General features: G+C 44.4%; 1 protein-coding gene across 2 annotated transcripts in view; it reads left to right on the forward strand.

Annotated features, from left to right (window-relative positions):
• The first annotated feature begins 4,365 nt into the window (after nucleotides 1-4,365).
• The window catches only part of FNDC3B (fibronectin type III domain containing 3B), a 212,079-nt gene continuing 190,886 nt past the window's right edge, over nucleotides 4,366-25,558 (forward strand). Inside the window, exon 1 of one of the 2 annotated variants that reach the window (XM_030028612.2) lies at nucleotides 4,366-4,553. The gene's annotated coding sequence lies outside the window, so the exon portion shown is untranslated. Of the gene's footprint in view, nucleotides 4,554-22,092; nucleotides 22,114-25,558 lie in introns of those variants that run through there. The other variant, XM_030028613.2, reaches the window with a different exon arrangement.

Raw genomic sequence — 25,558 nt, forward strand, 5'->3', positions numbered from 1 at the left:
TGGCACTGGTGTTTAGAGGGCCTCTTCTAGCTGCTGGTGAAGTCCCTGGGTCTTTTGTGACTTCTAGTAGAGTTTGATTGGGCGTATTTATTGCTTAGTAGTAGTCTGAGAGATTCAAAGACCAAATTAAGGACTTGCCCATTAAATGTAATAAAAGGATGTCCAGTAGGTGACCGGTTTTATCACAGATTGATGTACAATGCGAAGTTACCATGCACCCCGCTAACAAGAGAAGCAGATAACTTTTATTTCAGAATCTTACAGTGATTAGTCCTTTGATCTTATCCCAAGAATAAGATTTTTGGGGCTTAATTTCTGCACGTGTTATTGAGCATGAGGAATACCGACCTGTGTCCTAAAAAGGGAAAAATCTGCTAATTAATACCATGAATACAAACTCCTCACCAAACTCGGTCAGTTCATGAATGCAAAAACATGAATATATGCTCAGTGAATAACTGGCATTCATTTCCTCTAAATAGAGAGGTACAGAAAGAAATCCTGGTTCATGCTAATGTTTACATGCCCTAGTTATTTAAAGAGAGCATCCTGCAGAATTTTGGATTCCCTGCAGTAAAAGTGACCATTATGAACTACGAACTACATAGGCTTACCCAGATTTTCTTGCTTATGCCAGTCTCTACGGGCACTATCTTGAAAACAAAACATTATAAAGATTGAAGGAATTCAGTATGTTTTAATCTGCACAATCTAATCTGCCTTTATTTTTCATTTTTTCAGATAAAAGAGTGAGGGAAGACCACCGTGACCAGATAGTACTGTATGATTTTGAGTACCCAATTGTTTAAATTGCACTAACTTTAATGGTTTGTGACACATAAAGACAAGGGCCCCAAAAAGGGTTTATTAACAAGAAAAAGTAGATTATATGGTCCCATCTTTATTCTGTGGAAGGAGTAAGTTACATGATGACAAGCAGGAGGGAGGAGAGGTGCTACATGATTTTGTTCTGGATGTTTTCATAAAGAGATCATCCAGCCGTTTGCTTTCAGCATCCTGCCCTTCCCGCCTCACAGAGCCCATCCCCTGGCAGAGCGAGGTCTGAGTGAGGGATGCTGCAGCGCCCGCTCTCAGCGTGCTTGAGGGGTCACCTAAGGTGTTTCTTGCTGAGTATGTCTCTTTTTCTCCATCCTAGTTGCTGCTGGCCCTGAGAGTAAGAGTCTGAACGCAGAGCCCTTGCTATGGGTAAATGTAACCCGTTGGACACCGAGCCCTGAGCCAGCCCACCCCACAGCTGCTCAGAGATGTAATAATGCACATGAAAGAAAAATCCTGCGGCCACGGTCCATCCAGTGTTTGAGCAGAACCATCCACCCTATATGCCGGTGCTATGTGGTATTAAAAATGACTGAGGGCAGTACACGCCAGGTAAAAAAACCCAACAGTATTCAGCAAATAAATCAATCGAAGCAGTCTCTGTATACTGTCAAACAGCACCAATGCCAAGATCTCAGCCTGCCTGCCCTCCAGAATACAGAACGTGCAGCTTGTGGGAATAGTAAAAGTTTAACTCGGATCCCATCAGAAACGTGAGGGAAAGCATCCTGTGAGAATAAAGACCGTCTTCGCAGCCTTTACAATGATGTCTGATCTCCAAGGGCACATTCCGATTGCACGGAGAGAGTTTCTACAGGCCTCTCTCTGGGATTTGTCACCCAATAGGAGGGGATGGCTGATGGGGATGATGGCAGAATACAGGATTTAGAATTGGTTTGGATCCAGCCCCAGTCAACACTGCCTAAAATTGTTACTGTGTGATGGCTAAACGATTCCTGCTTGAAAGGAGATAGGGGTTTCTGTCTGGTCCGGGTGCATCCGCAGCTTGGGAATGGCTGTCCTGGGGACATGGATCCACGAGAAAGGCAAAAGAAGGAGACAGCATTGTCCCTTCATCCCGCTCGTCTGCAACAGCCGCACATGGGAAGTGAGACGGAAGAGACGCGCTATTGCGTTTCTGACGCCACTTGCTTCCTGAATAAACAGAAAGATCTTACCGTGATAAAAGAAAAATATGCCTGTTATTGAAAAAAGCCTTAGACTCATCAAAACAGAAGAGTTAAGTTCATGGCTTTGGTCTGTATTTATTTGGATGATAGTTTAGGTCAGTCATTTTCTCCAGCGTAATTTGTCTGTCCCTGCTGTGTCACCGCTTAACCTAATGCTTTTCCTTTTTCAGGGGCAAAGACGTTTCCTCCTGGTCTGATTAATGCTCTTCCCAGAGGAGATGGCTCAGGGAATAAACCATTAAAGAAATAGTTTTTTATGTTATTTACGTAGGAACTTTCTGAGGAAAAGCGGTCCTTGCTTCATTCTCCCCTGCCCTCTTCCTCGGTTTATAAGCCATGCCCAGTTTCCATTGAACCAGTTTACCGTTGCTGTTAACCACATCTGCTCTTCCAGTACATCAGGGCAGCGTGGCTTAATAGAAAGTGCTCCAAGGAGAAGGTATGCATTTGTTCCAGGCCCAGGCTTTGCTATATTTTTTGTGAGTGGCCACTTCTCTGGTTCCAGGTGAGACTGGAAATGTCCCCGTGCCCGGGGCCTCTGTTTTGACTCTCCAAACGAGGACCTAGCCTTCCTCCGGCCTCTCGGATAGAAAAGCTACAAATCAGTCCTGTGGTTTCACTTCTGTCCTCTTCTTTATTTCTTTTCATTTTGCTTTCCTCAGGTTTGATTTTGTTTACTCTTCAATTTAAATTTTATATTTTTTTGTCATTTTCCAACGCAGGTCAGTGACTTTTTCCTTTCTAAACCAACGCCTTCACTGTCTCTCTCTGTCCCTTTTCTCTATCTTTTCCTTCACAAAACGCTTTACCACCCTAGTGAATAATTAATCTCATCTGACTGTAACTCAATTCAGGATCATCAAAAAGTCTGTGTGTTTTGGGTCACTAATAAAACAAAACATTTTTCTACTTTTAGATTTTACTCATTAAAAAAGTTTTTTGCAATTAATGACAAACAATACTTAGTGGTGGCTGACCATTTTACATTGAAAAATCTTTCCCATGGGAAAATGCTGATTTGTTATTTTTGTGGGAATTATCTATTTCAGGTAACTTTATTTTCATTTTTCTGTGTTTTGATCACTTACAAAATAAAAAAAAAACATCCTAGTTGGGCATGATGTTTTGGTTTTACCAAACTTTTATGCCGAACCAATTTTTCTTTAGTGTGAGTTTCAACAAGAAGTAGAACATCCAGGAGTCCTATGGGAAAAACGTTTGTGTTGATATTTTAACAGAAGCTGATGAAAATACACCTGGGCTGCCTAAGACTCCACAGGGTTTTCTCGTTTCTGGAAGGAAACCTTGCTCTGGTGGGATAAAGGAGATCAACCGCTGATGAAAGCTGTAAGGAAAAATAACACTGAAGAATATAGCAACGGAGAGAACGCAGAGCACGAGACGTATGGGTGATGAGCTTTTGTGGAGGAAGGTTAACTACGCGAAGGACTAAGGCCAAATCAAAAGACCCTTCACAGCGTGGCTGTGATCTGCGGTGTGGGTGAGGCCGAGTCCTATTTTAAGCTTTTCCTGTAACCAGATTAAAGCTCTAGTCATGATTCCCGCATTGCTTGGACGCAGCGCCGAGAGGTAAATGACCACTGTGGTTCCTCGGGGCTCTCTTCCAGAGCCGGGGGATAAATGCCTCTTCTTTTGGGCTGCAACGATTTAATTGAGTCAGGGCATTTCTTGACCTCTGAAAAACGTTGGGTAAAACTTCTCCTCCTCGCGCCCGACCGATGGAAACGTAGGGACGGCCGCGCCGATGGGACCAAGGGTTCTTCTGATTCGGCGCCTTGCCTTTGCAGCAGCCCGCGGCAGATGCCCAGGGGAGGACATACGGAGGAGCAGAGGCAGATCCCAGCCTCAAACTCTCCGGGCGAGGGACCTCCCCAGTCAGAAACGGCATTTTTGTGACAAGGGGCACCGACCTCCGCCGCGACGGTGGAGGCCGCCAACCGGGCGGGGGGAGGGCTCGGTGGGTGATCTCTGCTCCGGGGGTGATATCTGGGAATAAGGAACGAGGCAGGCGCCGGGGGCGGACGAGGCGAACCGGGAGCTCGGCGAGGAGAACGCCGGCCGGGCCCGGGCCCGGGCCCGCGTCAGGCAGCGGAGCCGGGCGCTGCCCTCCCAGCGATGCGGCGCCGCCTGACTGGGCCGCGGCCGGCAGCCGCCCCGGCCCCCCTCCTCCTCTCCCCGCCCGCCCTCCGGGCCGCCCCTCACGGCTCCCGGGGCCGGGGCGGAGGCGGCGACGCGGGGCCGGGCCGGGGCGGAGCAGTTGCTCGGCGGGGCGGGGGCAGGAGGGCCGGCGCGCCCCGCCGCCGCCCGCCTCAGCCGGCTTTTCGGCGGGAGCCTCTACTCCAGAGTGCGCGGTAGCGTGGGCCGGCCGCGGGCCCCATGTGGTGCCGACATCACTGACATGGCGGAATCCCCGCCGAGCCCTCCTGGCACTCGCTCCAGCTAGCCGGGACTCACCGCCGCGCCCGGCCCGGCCCGGCTCGCCTCCCCGCACCAACCCTCCGCCAGGTAAGGTACGCGGCGGTTGCGGCGGGGGTCCCGGGCGGGTGAGCCTGCTCTCCTCTCCTCGCCTCGCCTCGGTTCTGCTCGGCGCGGCGGGGCAGCCCCGGGGAGCCGCGTCCCCCGCCCCGAGGCGCCGCTCCCGGTCCCGGCTCTTTTGTTCGGCGGCGGGGCGGGACGCGACGCGGCGGCACTTGGCGGAAAGTTTCTCTCGCTGCTCCCTCCCCGCCTCTCCTCTCCTCTCTCCCGGTCCGGGTCGCGGCGCCCCGGGGCCCCGCCGGCTCCCCCCCCCCCCCCCCCCCCGCCGCCTACCCCGCTCCGGGCGGCGCCGTGCAGGCGGGCGGGAGCAGCCCCGCCGCGGCCCTGCGAGGGGCTGGCGGCGGGACGGGCCCTCCAGCACCGCCCGGTAATCCCGAGGGGCTGCCGGCCCGGCCGCTGTCATCGCCTCCGCCCTCCCCGCCCTGCCCCGCGGTACGGCCGGTGCGCCTCCGGGGGGGGGGGTGTGTGTGTGTGTGTGTAAATTTGGGGAGAGGTGGGTGCTGGCGCCCGTGTCCGCCCGTGCGGGGGCCGGCGGCACGCGTGGGGGTGTGCGTGGCGGCGGCTGGCCGCCCCCGGAGGAGCCGTGCCCGCGGTGGCGGGAGGATGCCGGTCCGCGCCCTCCGGCCGTGCCCGGGAGCCGGCGGGGAGAGCGGCCCCGCTGCCCGGCCGGGGGGGGGATGCCGGGCAGGTGAAGAACGCGGGGCTCCTCCTCGACCGCAGGCTGCCTCCCAAAATGTCTGGATCCAGGGAGGGGGGGGGATGTCGGAGGAGAAGCTGGAGAAAGGCGCGAGCGACTTCGCCCGGCCCCGTCCTCCCCGCCCGGCTCTTGGCCGAGGCCGCTTTGGGAAGGAAAACCCTGGAAACTTTTTATTTTGCTTGCCAGGCACCTTTTTAAAATGGCATGCTACCAGGAGACGGAATGAAAAAAGAAAAAGTCTTTTAAGAGCTTAACCTCTTTTAGGTTAAGACCACATCTGCATCCCTCCCCTCTGCCTTCCCCCCCTTCCCGCTTCTCAGAAATGTTCTATTTAAATAAGGTTTTGGCTAAGGTGGTGCGGCTTGGAGTTAAATGTAATGAACCATTTATCCCATCTATATTTGTAGAATAAAAGGCGGGGGGCAAGCCTGCCTCTCTCCATATTAGTAATTTTGTATTTCATTTGCATTTCTTTGTGTGAGTACCTAAAAGTGCTGCTGGCCTGGCTCCTTAAAGTGGTAGTTACCCCATCACGGATGGGCAAACTGAGATAACGAAAAACTGAAGTCTCTTGTTTGGTGGTTTTTTTGGTTATTTGGATTTTTTTTTGTTGTGCTTTATTTTTTATGGGAACTCAGTGCTAGATTTGTGAGAAGAGAATTCACATATCCCAGCTCCCTATGCCCTGACCACATATGCTGTATCCCCTAACCGCTTACCCTGCAGAACCCAGGGCTCAACCAGTACGTTCCTGAAAGGTGCCAAACCAGTCTAACTCGAGTTTAACAATGTGCTAGGTAATGGGATTTCAAACTTGCATGCGTTTTTAAGTCTAGAATGCTATTTCTCAACCTTTTTTGCAGCAAAGCTCACTTAAAAAAAGGTTGAGACTGCCAGGCCTGGTTGTGCCACCTCGGTGCCTGGACTGGCCTGGGGCTTTGCTGCTTTCTGATGGGGAGCTGGTCTGGACATGGATGACACGATGTGTGCTTGGCTGGAAATCCAGATAAGGGCATCACTTCCATAAACCTCAGGAGTCGGCAGTGGGCTGCCTCCTGAGTGGAGGCATCTTGCTCCTTTCACCCGGTCCACCAGTGGTCTTGTCCACTTACCGCCCATATGTCTTTTTCAGCCGTAAGAGAACATGCTGTCGGTGCTACCAGTAAGAAAATGATTCTTGGCGGTGTTCCTGGGGTCATTTCGGGTCTCGCACAGAAGCGGTCTGTTAGTGCTTTTCTCCTAATCTTCAGCACTTTGTGGTTCCCTCTCGTTAGTTTGTGGTTGTATCGGGACCCTGCTGTGACAGAAGCGTCTGCTGCCCCAGCAGTATCGCATATTGTTCTTCCCAGTTCAGTATCTTTTAGCTAGTTTATGCTCATAATGTAGCTCAGAGATGAGTCTGTGTGGAGGTTGACATATTTTACAATTTTTATTTTTTAATTTCTTCTTTTATTATGAACCATCACAACTCATCTGGTTTGGGTTTGAGGTCACTGCTGGGACAGCGATGAGAGGGGTTTTTCATATTGTTAGCCTATAGTTGGCTGAAGGATAAGAAATGAAGAAAGTTAGCGTCCAAAATAAGCTGATGTTCGACTATGGCCAAGAAGCTCGGAGCTGTAACTCCATACCACAAGCATTTTATCTTTACTCGGAAAAGTTTGTAACTTCTAATCTGAAGTGTGTTTATTCTGGCACTTTTTTTTTTTTTCCTACATATGGTATTTAGTGAACTGAAAGGAGATTTCTGCGTTGTATCTCTTTCTTAGCAGAGAATTTTATGTTTTTTTCTTTTTACTTTCTAGATTCCTTTAAGTCCTCTGATGAGAGAGAGCAGCAGTTAAGGAAAACTTAACAAACTTCTACAATTCATAAATCTGTGCAAGAAAATATATCCAGATCATGCAGCAAACTTCTGCATGTGTGCAGTTGTATTCATGAATTTTCTAATGAGTATAATTGGCTTTTTCCTCAAAAAAGTAGGTTGTCAGTCTGGTGAGCACTAGCGCAGAAGCAAAGTTTACAGTATGAATAAACGTTTGTAGTGCGAGGATCTTAATTCCTGCAAAATACATATAATTACATAAAAGTCCCAGAGCCCATATACAGCTGAATAAAACGAATTACTCTCCACAGTGCTTTTCTTCTCACGATAGTTTGCCACTCCTCTCAAAAGGAAAGATGTGAGGGAAGACGGACCGTCCCGTGGGGAGCAGCAGGACTGGCAGTTTGGGATGCCCTCTCAGGGCATCCCTCTCTCTCCACCAAGGATGCCGTGCTAGCGGGCGTTAAGTCTGGAAGTCGAGAGTTCTGATGCATCGGAATGGTTTTGTGCAACATGCTGCAAGTTACTGAAGTCCCATTTGTTTGCAATAGCCTCTAGCGTACAGCAAATAAAATAAATGGCAGAGGAAGCCACCAGACCCCTGCGTAAATCTCAGCTGTGCAAAATACCAGCGAGGCAAAGAGTTCCTCAAACCGATTGCACGGAGGGCTCGTGCCTAGGTGATCTCCTCTGCGCTGCTGAACGGCAGCAGCTGAGCGGTGGAGGATCCTTTAGAAACAGGAATATCAAAAGTCATGTTGTTTACGGCCGAGGTTTAGTGTCCCTGTGTGATCTGTCCCTGGAGATGGAAGGTATGTGGGAAGAGGGAAGTTCTTCAAACAAGGCGGTGGAAATAGGAGACGCTGGATACACAACGGTAACAGGCCATCTACAGGCAGGAATGTAGAGATGTGTGTCAGCAAGCAGATAACCCTCCAAACAATTTCTAGTGGGGATGCGGTGGTTTGCCTTTTTACCAATTTATTCTAAGCACCTCTTTGCAAAATTAGAGTTGGAAGCCCCCCTCTCTGTTGGACAGCCAGGAAAAAAGCGCAAACTAATTAAACGTGATTTATTGTGGAATTTGTAACAGTGCTGGAGAGATTAGTTGCCTTTCAGAAATGCTGCTGCAGATGTTGAATCTGTGTTCGGCTCTGGATGAAAAACGATGGTGCTGTTGAGCAAGTACACAAGAAAAGCGTAGTCTGTGTTTTAAAGTCTGTTCCTGAGCAGGAATATTCCCTGGAGGTCCCAGGTAGTGCGGCTTTTAGCAAATCTTCAGGGTGCTTTTAATTGGGAAAGGATGGCTTTCCTTGAGCTTAGAGGTTAAAACGTATGGCTTCTCCAGTGACATGCTTTCTGCATTTGATCTAAGGAATCCTTTGTTTACAAGTAAATTGTGGTGTTTGTTAGCAGATAACAAACAAAAAGCCAACTACAACAGCAACTGTATAAGAAACGTTGTTTATTTGTATTTCTAGTGGTGACAGTTTATAGTGGTGGTGTATACTGAAAGTTACCATTTGGATACTCTGCTTATGAAACTGCGGCGATGTATAATGTTTATGTAATATGAAGTAACAAACAATTCTGAAGTGATTAAGTATATATTTTTTATTATTTTTTGAAGACGACAAAGATTGCGGCTAACACTGATATGTGGCATTTGCTTGTTCTGGCATCTGCTTCTAGTTCCTCTAGAAGCTACTCAGTGGAGCGACAAGATGGATTCAGGAGTGGTGTTTCTGCTGTTGTGTTTTGGTGGTTTGTTTGTTTGTGTTTTTTTGTTAGATTTCGGATAACTGAAATCAAACACTTGAATTCTCTGGAGATGAAGGTGATAGGCTTGTCTGATTTCTTTATGTTGACTTAGTGTATAGCTAGTCTGTGGCAGCAATGCACGTACCTTAAAGCATGCTTTGTATGTCAGTGTCTTATAATTGCCTTATACATAATTATGGACATTTCTATTATTAGGTCCTTGCAAAGGACTCTAATAATAGAATGTGTGTATATATGTATTTAAACATATACTTCATGCTTTCAGGAATGTTTCATATGGAATGTTTTGAAAAGAGAAAAAAGAAATTGCTCTCAGGAGGCTGTTAATAAAAACTTCAATAAGCAACAATTTTAGATGACCCTTGCCACCCTCAAAGGTCCTTGGGATGCTGTGGACAGATTTCCCCATGCTTTTAATCTAAACTAGCAAAATATTGAATGCGTTCTGCTTAGTTTGTAGCTAGTTCTCTGGGCCTGTATGCAGCTGCGTCAATTTTACATGGTTGCTCCCGGTTCCCCACTCGCCCGCTAACAAAATGCTAACATTCATAATCTAAATCCATAGGTTATCTTTTGCCCCACATATTTCTGCGTGATTCTTTAGTCAAGCCCAACACTGTAGTGAACTAAGATGGTGTGATTATTTCGGACCTCGGGAGCAGAAACAGCATGGGAGTAGAGAGTTGTCCTGATTTGTTTCAGGATCACCTTACTGTTTTTCTTTGGTGTAAGATTAGTTAGCTGCTAGAATCTATTCTACTTTATAAGTCGCCTTTGTTGTGGAAGTGTATGCCTGTTCGATGGCAATTCATATAACATTAGTGACCTTATGCTTGTGACGCTTGAGCTGATGTAGGTATGTTATTAAGTATTATGCATTGCTCTTTGCTTGTTACTTAATTTTTGATGTGGAATAATGCAGCAGAGGAAAAAAAGATGATAGCATTTGTGGATAATGAGAGCATTGAATAGGTTTCCTTCTGGTCAGCCTGTGTTTCTTGCAGACTCCTGTAATGTCAACTCGCAGAAGAGAAAGAATTGCTTTCTGTGACTTGTTACTAGCAAACGTATGGCAAACAGAAGCATCACTTTATTAGAATAAATTAACAGAGCACAAGCAACACAGTTGGAACTGCAGAGGTTGTGGATTATTCAGGGTTTGTAATGCCTGAACTCAAAAGCCTGAATAGTGGCTTTTGTCTGCAAGTACTGATAGAGGTGGTGAGGTTGAAAAGCAGAAGCACAACTTGGGCTTGACTTACTTTTCATGAAGTGTGTTGCTCTACTATGCGACTTAAATATTTTGCCTTTCATTTGATGTTTTTAGTATCGGGAATAATAGCTTAGATTGAAGCGGAAAGTGGCAAAAATTACTGCTTTTGTGACAAGATAAGGCAAATTGGGATATGCCATGTACCTGATCCTTCTAGACCTATTTCAACTGGATGCAAGTTTGAGACCCAGCTTAATACGTGCATGTGTGCATTCTGTTCTTGTAGCAGAACGGTGGTTACGTGGTTGGTGTTTTGCTTTGAGTTGTGTGTTTGGTTGGCTTGAGCAGTTAAAATATTGGTCTTGTTTTCCCCAGTTCTTAATCCACTTAACACGTATTCATATCCTGTTCTTTTGTGAGATATTCTAAAGCTCTGAGGAAATGATTTTTATAGTCTAACTCCAGTAGATACCTTTTTATTAATTTTATTAAAAATTGAAAAAAAGGGGTAGAAAGTAAGCTGCTGTTTTTTCACCAGAATGTGTTGGTGCTGTTGCTCAAGTAAACAATGCTGCCTTTAACTGTGGCTACCTTGGAAGCCATGGCTTTTAAGGTGAGAAATTTGTTCCTATTCAGTTGCACTGACTGAAGGATGACAACACGGTTTTTGAGGGCTAGTTTCCACTGAGTCATCCCCTGAGCTGGGCAGAGGGGCACTCAGCTGCTGTCAGATCTTCTGCTTTGGCAGGTTAAATAGGAAATTTGTTTTCAAAGCCTGCCTTGGGGAGGGCTACAAGTCTTTAATTTCTAATGCTGGAAAGTGTTAGAAGATGTGGCATCTCAAAGAAAAGCAAATGAAAGAGAACAACTGTTTCTTACTCTGGATTTTTACAGAATTGGCTTCTGCTTTAGTGAGTTTTCTTATTCCTAGGACTTCTGCTTTTGTCAGTGTCCCACTTGCCCATCCGTTCTTTAGCACGCTTACTCATTAGCTGCCCATGGCTTCTGATAGGGTTTACCTTTTAATTATATCTCTGTATGATTTATGTTCCTCTGTTAGTTGCACGGTGGTTCAAGGTAATCCTCAGCTGTGCAGTGAGGTTACTTCTGCTCTCGCGCTCCAGACCAGAGGCTCGGGGTGCAGCATTTGGTGTTGCAGAAGTGTCCCTCCTGAGCAGCCAACGCCATCTGACAATCTGTGTGTTTGGGGAACTGAGCAACTAGACACACAATACTTAATTTGGCACAATGTTTGCTCTTTGCTGGCTTTTCTTGAATGCTTCAGATGTGGGTGAGGGAGGGGCTGCAGATCTGCGTTTGTGGCACACTGCATTCCCTTCTGTCCTCTTCCCTTTTGCTTCGTGCTCTTGTTCGTGCAATGGGTGTGACGTGTGGCCTTTGCATGACTAAAAATGCAGGCATGTGGACGCGAGGCTGTTGTATGGGAGGAACGTGTCCATCCACATGTGTAGTGGGGGTGTGCCCAGCATTACAGCCAAGGTGGCTGTGTCTTGGCTCCGAGGTGGGTACCAATGACCCAGGAAGGCTGTGGTATATGGTCCCTGAGTACTTCAGAAGGAGTCCAAGTGGTCTGACCTGGCAGGACTATGGGGCACTGCTTTTGGATCATGGGTTGAGTCACTGTTGATGGTACCAGCCAGCCATGCAGGCAGAGAACATCCACGGGCGTCTTCAAAAGCTGGTTTTGAGCAATGGGTCAGAAGTTTTCTGGTTTGTTTGGTAAGGGTGTTCCTGGATGAAGAGTGATAGGGAAGGAAATGAGAAATTGGAAATGTAGCGAGGTGGCCTCATGTTTTGGCCATCATGTGTAAGAGGGAACATTAAGGCACAGAGGTGGCAATGTTGGAAGGAGTTAAGCTGCAAGTGGCTTGCAGCGCTGTGAATGGTCTGTGGAGAGCTTAGGCTTGGAGACTAACCCAGAAGCAGGCTGAGCTGCGGGAAGGTTCGTGGTGTTTATGGGCAAGAGAATGGGATGGCAAAAAATAAATAAATCTTTAAATTCAAAATAAACCATAACTTTCAGTCTGAGTTGTCAGTCCATTAGAGAATGGTGCTTTCACTATGTTTGTGTTGATGTCTGAGCATGCATATACGTCATCTCCTCTTAAATGAGTGACCTTATGTTGTTTGGAGGAGGAGAGAAAATGGCACCAGCATCACAAATAGTCCCCTGTATAAACTCTGGAGTCTAACAACATTTAAGATTCTGGATCAGTGCAAAATAACTTGATAGCTGCAAGAGTGATCGACTGCTCACTTTGCGCGCTGTGACCCTGCAGGCGTTCAGCTCTGCTCTGAAGAGTTCAAGCCTATTTTGTTCTGGCAGGAAAGGTATGTTAGATGTTTTGAGGATAAAGGGTTAGTTTCACAGCAATTCAGTGAATGTGTTGCTCCACTCTTAAGTCTAGCTTGTTTGACACAGTTGTTTTCTCACTGTTCCTTAATCAGAAATTAGTGATTTAGGTTACTGCAGATGCTCTCCTGGCCTCGGGTAATACTGATGAAAGTAACTCTCAGAATAAGCAGAAGTGAAGCACAATTTTCTGATACTTCTGTGTTTCACTTACACTCAAGCAGGTAGGTAGCTCATACGCATGGTGCCTCATTATGTAACTTCCTATTTGTATGTTGTCCTCTGGGTTTATTTGTTATAGCACTAAATTACATTTTAGTTCAGCAGGACCTCAAAACAACAGGAACAGAAACCCAACAAACAAACAAAAACCTTAAAGGACCAAACCAAAATGACTTCATATTTCACATTCTGGTTAACTTCAGATGTTGTCGAGGTAATGGTGTCTTATGTTCAGAAGTCAGAAATATCCTATGGATTTCGCCAGAGACACAGGTAATGTCTTGTTGCATGACTCTTGCAGAGTGCTGTGCAGCAATAAGCTGTTCCTACCATGCTGGGAAGGCAAAGTGCCATATCAAGGTAGCAGCTTATGGCTCATTGAGTTTTTTGCTGCTATATCATATGCTCCAGTTTTGCTACATGAAGGTCTAGAACCACACTCTTACAGGACTGGTACAGGATGTGTGGGTTACATTATTGATAGCTGACCATAACTGATACCCAAGGAATCTTATGGCTAAAGAGGAAAGAAGTCAAATTCTGAGATTTTCAACACAGCAAAAGTTCTGCAGATCTTGACGTAAAATTGGACAAAAGTGATCCGAGTTGTTAACATTGCTCACGCTTACATACAGTCAGCCTTAATCCTTGTTTCTTGTATGTCAGCTGGTGGCAAAATTAACTTGTTTGGTTCTGCTCCACACATATTTATTTTTGCAACTCCATATGCTGCTCCACCAGACCTTTATTATTGCTTATTAAGTTCTCTGGTGCTTTTAACGACCGCACAAAAGATAAACATCCTCTGTGACTTCGTTAGATGTACAGTGCAAGCTTCTTGTTGCTGATTTGGAGCCCGTTCAACAGGTCAGCGTGCATTGCAAGCAGCAGTCAGGGCGCCGTACGCCCACAACTGCTAGGATATGTGAAGCGGAGAGGAATGGTCTTGTTACCTAATTTAAGTGCCTTCGCTCTACAAGCTCTCGTGTGTGCAGTGTTTTATCTTTACCCTTTCCCCTCTCGGTTAACAGAGCTGGATGTGCTTGTCCAGATGTTCCAGCTGCCTTGTTCAGTGGGCAGGAAATGGTGATGGGGTGGAAATTAGGCAATCCTACTGAGCGCAACCAAAAGGGTCTGTGATCTCTTCCACAGCAGCCACTTCTGGCTTCTGGATAAAACATAAGAGTCAAGTCATTCAGATACTTCTGTAACCGCAATCTATTTAATGTACAAGACGGCTACGCTTTAATTTTTATGTGTCTGAATAGGTTGCTTCAGTGGATGTGTGAGAGCTGCTGTGTTACTGTAAAGGCAATATTTGTGGATATAAAACACTGAAGTTAGACATCAACGGTTTCACTTCCTTTTGGCATTTTTTGATCATGCAGTCAAACAGGATGATATTATGCTCTAAAAAGTTGCTGTAAAAAGTTTTTCAGTTTCTTAGACCTTCTAGACTATTACAGTGTTGTCCCTGCTAGCAGATCTGGGTCCTTTCTTGTCTGTCTTAATAAATCCTTATTTCTCTATTCCCTTTTTCCTTCCTTAGATTTCTCTAGACTACAATGTATTCATTTCAATGCATCCTGAATTGTTGGCTTAGTGCAAGGGGACAAAGGTGAGTGGATAAATGGCTGTAGCATCTTCTGAAATGTGAGAGTTGGGAGGTAGAAAGTATGGATATGTGAAGACAATGAAAATAATAACGAAGGCAATAGTTTTGCAAGTAGATTGAGCGTCTTATTTGTGGCCCTGCCATCCGTTAACATTGTGGTGTTTGCCAGATGAAATATAAGCAAATATAGTAATACGCTCTCTTATGTGATTGAGTTCACTTGAATGGTGATAATACCACCTTTGAGCAAATTTAATATGTCCTCATTACAGGCAGTGACATGGTTTTTCTGCAGCTGAAAAACTGTGGGCAGTGCTGGGTAGGGATGAGGTGCTGCTTTCTGGCTGTGGGTTAGTGACGTGGCAGTGGGAGATCTGTCCTTTCACTTCGTGAGGGAAATGCAAAGCTTTGGCCCGGTGCCTGGACCAGCCTCAGATGGTGAGAAAAGGTTTTGTACTCAAGTTGGAAAGTATATGGGGATGGCAGATTGGATCTGTCAACTTTCTTCCTCTTCTGTCCTCAGGAGAGTTATTTTCCATTAATTATGTATATATAATTTTTTTTTTTTTTTTTAAAGTGTCTTAATTATATATCAGCGTCCTGGCTCCACAGAGCAAGTGGGGTTTAACCATCTTCTGGTGGTTCCCCGAGTGGCCGTGCACGTGCAGAGCTGCCCCCAGGATCTCTGTCTTGGCAGAGGGCTTGTCGCTGCTGGGGCAGGGGTGCGTGAGCCCCCGGACAGGGCAGCGAGGGGCTGCCTGATCTTGGCGCGTGGCTAGTGCAAGGCAATTTGAGGGAGCTGTGTGCAAAATTTAGGCAAGTCAAATGAAGAGAATCTTACAAGCTGACTTTCCATAAAAAATTTGAAGAGTGCTTGACTGGTTCTTTAATGAGTATTTTATATTAGCTATATGCTGTATAAAGTATCTCTGTTTCAGCATTTTTGCACATCCCTACTTTTCGCAGAAAATGTTTCACAACATTCAACAACTTGTGCATTTTTGAAAAAGGCAAAGGGATTTGGCAGATGGAAGGGGGAAGCAACTGAATCTGACTCTTCTCTTGTCATATGCAAAATACACAGTTGGGGGGAAGAAACAGAAAAATACCATTTTTATCTATTCTCTTCTAGTATATTAGACAAAGATTTAGCGTGGCTGCTATATGTTTTTCTGCCAACATCATCTCTTCCTGACCTTTGTGATCAATATGAGCATTGAGGTTTTTTTGAAGCAGATACAGAGACTTTGCTGTGCAACGACTTGCACTGCTTGACCATGGTGTGAGTGTGGTCGGTTAGTGGTGATAACAGCCATGAAAAAGGGCATGCACCAAAGGGTGGATTTTTAGTTTGCTTTTAATAGAGATGGGAAGGGAGAGTAATACTACTTTGCAAGTCCTTCCAGGACTTCTTTTGGAAAATATATGCATTCTGATCACCTATGTTAGTGAAAGATGGATAAATTTGAAGTGGTAGAGTTGCGAGGGAGGGTTACATGCATGAGTGGAAGTGTAGAAAGCCTTTCTGGTAAGATGAGATGGAGAAATAATTAACAGGAAAAAAAGTTGCAATGAACTTCACTATCTCTAAATCCGTCAGAGATGTAAATGCTGTAAAGGCATACAGGACTGTTTAAGCCAAAAGCCAGTGTCAGCAGATGAACGCATGGAGGCAAGCTGTCAATAAATAAAAACTTTTTCAGAATTTGATCAAACAGTCCAAAACCAGTCCAGCTATCCAAACAAGAGACATCTTATGGCAAGCAGAAAGACCTAACTAATTTTAACGTATAGAGCTTTATGCAAGGCTAAAAAAGAATATGTGGCTGTAGTATTTTTATGTGTGAATAAGGAGTGTACAAGTGGCAGACTGATTTCAAGGAAGCAGAACAGAAAAGGACTTTCTGTCCTGCAGTATTGTATGATGAAAATACTCGAGGCAGCTGTTGCAACAGCAAAATTTATATACCTGATCCTTATTTTTTTAATGAATTGACATAATAAAAATCTTTTTTTTCAAGTCTGCTTGCACTTGAAGTTATGTATGTGCAGAGCTGTACAGTATTGGTGCTGAAACTTTGATACTGCTGCGATCTTGGTGGAATTTCACTCCTATATCCTGTTACTGATACTCACTTTTATTGGTAGAAGGTCCTGATGGAATATAGCTCCAGGAGAGGAGATAGGCAGCTTTCAAAGAGCTTTGAACACCAGGTCAAACAATAAAGGTGCTTTCCAAAACCACTTTGTGAAAAGTGGTGGATCACTTTTTGGAGTAAAGCCCAGAGGTTTGTATCCAAAACTTTACTAATGATAATCTCTAGGAAGGAGCATGTTAACTTTGGGATAATCACAAGCTTCAAAGCAAAATCAGAATACAAGAAAAACTTTGTTTATGCTTAGGCTTAGGGAAGAAAAAGTAACAAGATCAGTGTTTCACAAACGTGAGTTTAAATATTTAAAAATCAAAATGTCTGAATTTATATTTGCTGATAGAAGATGGAAGTTTTCCCAAAATACGATGTAAAAGGTTAAAAAAAAAAAAAGTGAAAAATTAGTGAACAGATGTGCAATGCCAGAGTAGAAGTATTTTCAGTAACACAGAAAGGAAAATCTAAATTGAGTCACCTGCAACTTCACAAGTAGCTGTACAAACAACAAATTACTAGTTATGCTTGTACCAGTACTCTGGAAAAGGAAAAATCAGCATGTAGTGAAGGTATTATCTAGCTAATTGCTTGGTAGCTACACTGAAATTGCTTTAATACTGGCCTGTGGCATTCCCTTTCTCAGCAGAAACGCTTTTGTCAGGCAGTAGTTAATGTTTCTTGGAGAGAGGAGGATGCAGCGAGTCCTTCTGCAGGCTTTCATCTGAGTGTTTTCCTCTCATAACGAGGAGTCGCAGGGAACTTGTTGACAAAGCTTTTTTCTGTGATTGAACTGAGGTTTTGTTTTGGGGTGTTTTTGTTCCAGAGAGTCAGGTTTTACTTAAATATATTATCAACACTGTCTCATTTAAGCTTGTCTGATGTGCTTTCATTTCTGAGCTACTTGGGGGGGGGAAATTGTTTTAATTGTCTTTATGTTAATGCAGAAGAACTGGGAGCTTGTTTCCATCCATCAGTGCTGGAGACTTGAAACAAAACCCAAGCAAACTTCCAGATGGTTGCAGATCCTGGATCCCAGCCACTGCCCGACGCAATTCAGTACGCCTGCCTCTATCATTTAACTGCTTACAAAACAGCTGTCTGCCTGGCTTATAAGCGTGGACTTTGCCTTCGTTAGCAGTCGGTCGAAGGAGGAAGGTGAAGCAGTGTGGTAGGGCAGGAACAGACGCCATGGGGTCCTTTGGCTTTGGCCAAGACTCCTTGCCAGCGACGTAAGGATTGGCTTGCGAGTTCTCGAGGCTTATAAAATGCCCAGCTGTTGACTTTTAAAGTTGTGTGACTGGGCAGCTGAGAACTTGGATGGGCTGGAGGATGAGCTGTATTGACGGAGGAACAATGGTTTCACAAGCAGGCGCACGTATTCCCCTCACCCCCCTTTTGGGGCCATGGGTGTGCGCCGTCTGAAGTCCTGTCACTAATTAAAAATCAGAGTAAGCCAGTGCATTTAAAAGTGGTTGTGTTTTGGTTTTTTTTGTTTTATTTAAAAAGTCTCTGGCTGGGGAGTTAATGAGATGACTGGGAACGGCATGCATCTTGCATTGTGACCACTTGCTCAATTGTGGTTGAGTTGCTGCAAAGTATGTTGGAGTTGATTTTATTGTTCTGAGGGGATTTCAGCCCCGTATGGCAAGGGAAGAGTTAATGTGGGCAATAGGAACTAACTCAACTTCAAGGGGCGAAGGTGCTGGTGGGAGTACAGGAGGGCAGGAGCTGGCTGGAAGAACCTGGCTCGGAATGGGGAAGATGGGGCGGAGGGAGCATCCCTGGGCTGGGCAGGGGACCTGCGGGCAGGTTGGCAGGGCCAGGAGCACGGGCAGCAGCAGTAATCCGTGGGGTTTTATTTAGTGGTGGCTGTATGTGGGAAGCTGGGTAGTATGGTTTAGTTTCAGTCCCACCCACAAACTGCTAAGCATTTCCTAATTTAGGAAGGTCCATATGAAAAAATCTGCAGTGTAAAGTTGTAGTTGCTAATGTGGACATCCAAACAGATCCTGTGAACAGAAAATTTTAATTAGCATTACTGGCCAGGACAGGCTGTCCATTTTAGTAGGAAATCATTAAATAAATGTTGGCGAATAACCAATGTGATGGTTCCTTTGCTCTCTGTAGATACCAGAGCACATCACAGAGGCGATGCATTTCATTATCCCCATTTTACAGCTGAGAAAACAAGACGCAGAGGTGAAATAACTGGAGATACTTGTTTGTTGGGGCTTGCTCCAGTTGAGGCTGGGCTAGAAGTCTTATTAGTGGTCTGCATGTGTCTGGGGGTTTCCCTCCTAATGTCAGACTTGACGAGCCTCCCTGCAGTGCCTGTGTATGGTTTGAGTACCTCTGAAAGTCTCTCCCAGAGCAGGATTGCTGACAGCTTGGCAAGAGGGCAATAACTATTTGCCTTCTGCTTAGTATATTATATTGTATCTGTAGGAAATCTTTATAAAAGCCTGACTTGTTATGGGTAAGGGAGGCGAAAACAGTTTTCTTACGAATGCCAACTAAGTTTTTGCAAGCTAATAAAATTGTCAGTAGGCTGTACAGCATACGCTTAATTTAGTAAGGTTATAGTTCTTTTTTAGAAAGGGTAAAGTTATCCTGGCTTACTTGTAATTTATATTTCTGGTGAGCATGTAAAGTCATACTTCCATAAGAGGAGGAAATACTGTTCACTTCCCCTGCCTGATCCCATCTACTGCAGTAGCTAGGCTTTGGATTTTTGTTTTTAATGTTGTGCCCAACTCTGATTTGCCTGGCTCCTGCTTCTGCTCACTGGTTCTTATTGTTCTTTAATGTCCAATCCTTGTTGGCCCTGGGACCGTATAAATAAATCTTGCACAGTGCTAGTAAATCCTGCTGGAGTGCCATGCATGGAGCATTTGGTATGTCTGCATCCGTGGCATGGCTGATTCGCAGTGTTATCAGCTCACAGATTAAACCGTGGTCAGTTAGCTGACCACATATCTTCAATGTATTGAAGAGACTTCATTTTGATTGTGCAGTGCTAACTCTTTTATCAGTGTTGCCTGGTACTAAGTCAAACGCTGGCTAAAGAATATACACATGCTAACACAGCTATCTTTCCAACCAAAGGTGTAATCTCGTTGGAGAGTGCACCTGGATTTGTTTGACAGGACCTGTTTTACATAGAACAACAATGCTGATTATGTTCACATCTTTGAATTCCTTATCACTGGAATCCTCCATTGACTTTTTGATTGTTTTATTTGAAAGCTGTGCCTTACTAGTGGGCTGTAATTGCACTGGTCACTCTGCTTCCCTCTCAGCTACTGGTGCTGGATCAGCATGGTCTCACCTCCATCCTTCCACATCTGTGCATCCTGTTGTTGACAGTAGGTCAGGTGTTTCCTTAAAGGCTCAAATGGAAACTTAACTGCAAGATTTTGGGGCTGACTGACTTGGCCACTGAGGTAGTTCATCAGTCTGTCTGATACAAGTGCATTTTTTGCCTCTTTCCAAATACTGAGTGGAAAAATTTATTAAATGCTTTTTTTCCTGCATCATTAGCCCGATTTTTCACTTCTGTTTTGCTGTGGGGTTATACCACTATTAGCTTTCAGTCCTTCCTAATTTATTTTAAAAAGCAACTCATTTTCTGTTTTCTTGCAAGTCTTTTTTTTTTGTTTTGTTTTGTTTTTTTTTTGTCTGACTTGTCTTGACTTCACTCTTGGTTTCATTACCAATTTTCTGTAGTTCTAGTTCACTTTCATCACTGTCTGTTCTTCTTGCCCTCCTTTACCCCTTTTTATACGGCATTATGTTTATATTGTCTTCCTTTTACCATGGAATCAGGATAGGTTTTTAGCCAAAGTTTCCCTCTTTCTCAAGTGAGGGGATCATAATTTCTCTTTCATAGTTGTCTGTCTTTAACAAAAAGTTAAATGAGCTTACAACTGTAATGTATGTAAATTTTCTTTCAGGTCAGTTTTTCCTCTCAAGCCTTATCAGTTTTGGGAAATTAGCATTTGTTGTTTTAAACCTAAACTGCATGCACTGACTTCAATTAATCTCCTGCTAATAATGTTTGATTGCTGTGGTGATTCAGAAGCTCTCATGGGATGATCCTGACTGGTTCTGCGAAGATGAAACTTCCAGCTGTTGGCTGTTGAGTGTGCAGAAGCCAGAAGGGTACGAAAACACTGAGGTTTTTTCACACATCTTATATAGGTTGTGTGTATGGTGTAGGGAAGTTTTGTTTGCTCTTGAGCTATGTTTGATTCCCTTTGTGGTGTAAATCAAATAATTCTCTAAATACGTTGTAGGCAGTAGGGGAAGGAAACGATTTCACAAGTGTTTGCAGTACAGAACTTGACAGATCACCTCGGCCAAGTAGTTAAACATCACGATATTAAAAAAGGAGGTGCTGTGATCCAACTCTGTGTGTATATTGATAGATAAAATACTACAGATGTACCTCAGAGTGCAAGTTGGTGGCCTGATCACGCAGCTCTAAGTTAGTGCTGCTCCTAAAAGGTCAGTCCTGCCTCCAGCTCCCTTCATTCCTATCGCTTCTCTTGTTTTGGCTCAACGAGTTAGACCCCCGGGTTGGTCTGGAAGTTAACCTTAGGTGGGACTTGCCTTGCGGCTGGGCGAGTGCCATCGGGCAGAGAGGCAGCAGCGAGGGGTCCGGTGTGGCTCTGCTGCTGCCGGCCTGGCGTTGGGCTTGCTCCAGCCTTTTCCTGAACCCGTCCTGAAACAACCCAGCTGTGGCTTTTAAGTGGAGCAGATGATGGTGTGTGATCCGTCGTCCTGCGCTGGCGGCGTACCGAGTGGGGCACGGCGTGCTTTGGGGTACCTCCTGCCCCGGCTTCCCGGTCCCACACCACCTCCCCAGCCGCGACAGCACCTTCCCCCAGCGGGCAGGGATGCTCCTGCTGAGGTACAGCGCGAGGGGGAAATGTCCTCCTTAAATGGACAAATGGTGTATTTTACTTTGGCTTTAGTCTTTTAGTACTCGCGCTGTTTGAAATCAAAGTGTTGGTGATCATTCTCCCTCTCCCCCAGTCTCGTCCCCGAACCGCCACCTCCCACCCTAAAGGAAAAGGGTTAAGAGAAGGTAAGTGCAAAGGTTTTACAGGTAAAATCTCCTGGTCTCCTCAGTGCACTGCCATGCATATATGGGGCAGCTCTCTTAGAGTTCCTGTAGAACACTTTAGCAAGTGATATGCCAGTTAAAAGAACAGCTCGACTACTTGGTTTTGATTTAAATTACTTGTTCTTCTCCAGTGTTCATTTTAGCTACCTGTCCCAATACCTTAATTTCTTCCTATTTCGAAACTGCCTCTGCTCTTTGTTTCTCATATTTGAAGAGACAGGCTTTCACATCCTCTGTACGAAAGGGCGTCAGGAAAGATCTTCCCTTTCTCTTCTGAACAGCTTGAGGCGGAGATCTTGTCTGTCTTTATATTTACTCACTGCGGAGTGCGTTGCACTGAATAGCAGCCACCTAGCCTTCCCGGAACAGCGTGTGCTGCAAGAGCACAAATATCCTGGATCTGTAGAACGGCTCTCCCACAGGCAGAGGTGCATCTTGGCTTCTCCCACGGACAGGACGACCCTGGCAGCCCCCGGGACCTGTGTCTCTCCTGTGTTGTTTAAATTCCGCATTAACTCTGTGTGGTAAGAATATCTCCTAATGATTCACTGCTAAAATTTCATATTTAATAGCAGCTTAGTGGCAGAACTTGTATGGGAAGAAGGAGTTGATAGATAAAGGTTGGTCATTTGCTTGTTAATTAAAGTCTGTCTTTTGTCAGGGATAATTAGTGCAGCATTGGTAAGAGATAAACAGAAGTTCAGACAGAATACAGCTGAGCTGTAATCTGCTTATGTTAAAGCCTGAAATAGCAAAGGGTGTGTTTGACTTGAAGTGCTTGTCCGAGGATCTCTGACTTCTCCCCTTATGGGGGAAGGGGTAGCGAGCTTTGAAGTGCAGGCACGACTCTAATGCTGAAATACCAAGGTATGAATGAGTAGCAGAAATGTATCTATAACAGAGGTATCTCTGTGGTTTGTTGGATTCCAGGTGGTGTAAAGAACTATTAGATTACTAACATCTCCTTTTAGTAATATCCTGGTTGGAAATCTCAGCTACTAGGATGCATCCAAAAAGAAGCATGCCGAGATACAGAGCAACGCTTAATGAAGTCTGTTTTGTTTTTTTCACTCACAAATGTAGCTCTTGGGTCGTGTTTCCCTATATGTGTGTCTGTATATATTTAGAGGTCTTTCCTTAAAGCAATGGGCTTAACTTAGACTCAGCTGAACTCAATTATGTAGGTTCACCTACACCGTGGTTACATTTGCACTCACTGTTGTTCTTCACTTGCATCGTTGGAGACTTGGTTTCAGCAGTAGGCTTTGTCTTGCCGAAGGGTGGGTGAATGATTTAAATGTAGGCATGAGAGAGCTGGGATGCCGGACGCGGAATGGGAAGGTCTGTGTAATGCAGAAAGAATTCCAAGCATCTTTTTGGTTAATTCTGTTTTTTAGAGCACTGCTAATGTGGCTTGATGGGAACTTGCATGTTGAGTGCAGCTTAAGGTTTCTTGATTATTTCTAAAAATGGGTTTCTAAAGTCTTCCCCAAAATCTTTTTGAATTGCCAATAATTGTACTTAGGACAAAACAACTCAAAAAGGCCCTATCTTTTTACCTTTTATTATTTTTGTGAAACTACTGATAATACCTCGGCAAATACTCCAACATTGAATCTATTCTACTACTAATGAAAAAGAGCCCTGAGCCCATGTGATTCAATTAAATTTATGCTTTCCTACTCAAGGACTGAATTTTACTGTGCTTGATACACTGTACTGAAAATGCTTATCTTTCCTAACAATTGGGTTGATTTTATAAGGAAAACCCATTTCCACAATATTTGCAGACGCTACAGCATTCCTCTGCAAAATGCACTGCTGCTATTTCCAGGATACACAGAAGGATTTTGGATGCTAGGTTTTTGTTAGTGAAGTAGTGATGGTGACTTATAATTAAAAAGCAAACAAACAAAAACAACTTGTCAGAAATGCAATTATATTTGGCACTTACGTTCTATGCAACTGAATTTGGAAAAATGTCTGAGGGGACTTTATATCCTCTGAAATGCTCCATTACCTTTTCCCTTTCCCTCACCTTCCTACAGATGCTTATTTTCTGTAGTGATTATTCAGGTTAGAATAAAAATGGGAATTTGACAAGCATATAGGTAGCCTTTTCTCTGATGCACATCACCATAGTTTCATTGTTTTCAAGATATTTGCCCCTAAAACTGTTTAAGTTTTCAAGCTGTTAAAATGACATTGTCAGGGATCTGATAAGCTTCAATGGCTTGCCTTTAGATTGTAAGTCCATGACTGATAATGTCAACTGATAGTGTTAAAGAACCCTTTGAGGGACAAAGAAAGGCAATAATGGGGATGGAGCTTTTTGAAGAAATTTTTCCCTGATGATTTAATACCTGTCTATACCAGGTTCTCAGTAGGCTTAATGATTTTGCAGATTGAGATGCTGCTTTGAGAATAAAAGGAGAGTATACAATTTATATGAATATTGGAGGAAAACTCAGAAACCTTCATTTTTTTTAATGTCACATCTTTAAATGAATTTTGTTGCATAAAATTGTCTTGGAGGAAGCCTTGAATCTTGTGAATTTGGTTCAAGTTTGTCAATTAACTTCAGCGGACTGAAAAGATCTCATTGAACCTCACCAGAAAGATTTTACCCATTGTGTTTTCTTAACTTTTTTTCTCTTCAGTATTACTCAGCAGTAGTGTTTAGTTGGATTGTTTAGATTAAATTAGGAAGTTGCATTTTTTTTGTAGGTCTGTATTGTGTTGTACACTTGAACTGATGATATACAATTAGACACTTCATTTTGCTTCCATTTGACATCTTTTAAGTAATTAGTTACTTGGGTTGCTTTATTTTGCATTACTTCATTTTCAGTTGGTTAAGTACACTTACTTACTTCTCTAAGGGTACAAAATTAAGAACATACTAATTGCACAACAATTTTGGCATGTGTAGATTGCCTCGGTGTCACCTAAGGACAAAGACTTCTCTGCCTACATTGCTGGCTCTCCTCCCTCCGTGCCCCGTGGGCAGATGTGTCAGAGCAGACGCTGCACTCTCCAAATTCTCTTCCTCTCTCCTGCAGTCTAGTCAAAGCTTGTTGGCAATGTCTAATGTAGGTATTCACCCTTGGAAATGGCTCGGTCTCAGCTTTTAAATGTTCAGAGCCACTAGTTCAGTGAGTTTGGAGGATTGGTGGTGGGGCAGCAGGGTGATCTCGAAGGAGCGGAGACCCAAAGGTATCGTGTATTCAACGGTGTGAATTATGCCTGGAAACCAGTAGGCTTCATCTGGGAGCTGTCATGAGGTGAGTGGGCAGTTGTGATGCTCTCTGTTGCTGATTTGAGTAAATTGTGATGGTGGGTATTGAACATCAGAGAGGTCATAAAATATTTGACTGTAATATTTCTAGAAGCAAGTTTCCCCCAGGCACTGAGTGCTCTGGAATAAACATGACTTTATTATGAAGTGCTTGCTCTGATTTGTGAGCAGATCAAGATGTAGTTTGTTTGGATTTTGGTTTGAACATCAGTTATTGATGCGAGGCACCAAGTAGGATCTAACCTGTGCCAGCCAACAAGGCGAAGCCAACAGAAATGAGAAAAAACACTACAATTTTACTTTTGTTGCTGCAGTGCTGACTGAAGCCTGAGTGTGTCCAAGCATCTGGTGTTTGGGCAAGATACATACTTCTTTCTGTAGAGCTGTTTTTCAGAGGGAATACTTACTCTTATAAAAACTGGATCTATGGCTGTAGTCGAGTAAATATCTTTAGGGGTGCTCTGCCACAAGAGGAGGTACAGGAGGTTTCTCTTGTGAAAGTGGTGATTTCTCTCTTTCATCCTGTGTAGCTGTTTAAAACTATATCTGTATGTTTATATTTGGACTGTATTAATAAAATGCCCTCTACTATACTGGCCTGTGAGTTTGTTTTAAGGGTGGTGTCGAGGTACCTAGCCAGCAACGGCCCTGGATGTGGTGGTGGTCTTTGG

The sequence above is a fragment of the Aquila chrysaetos genome, chromosome 10, assembly GCF_900496995.4.
Source record: "Aquila chrysaetos chrysaetos chromosome 10, bAquChr1.4, whole genome shotgun sequence".
NCBI classification, from domain to species: Eukaryota; Metazoa; Chordata; class Aves; order Accipitriformes; family Accipitridae; genus Aquila; species Aquila chrysaetos.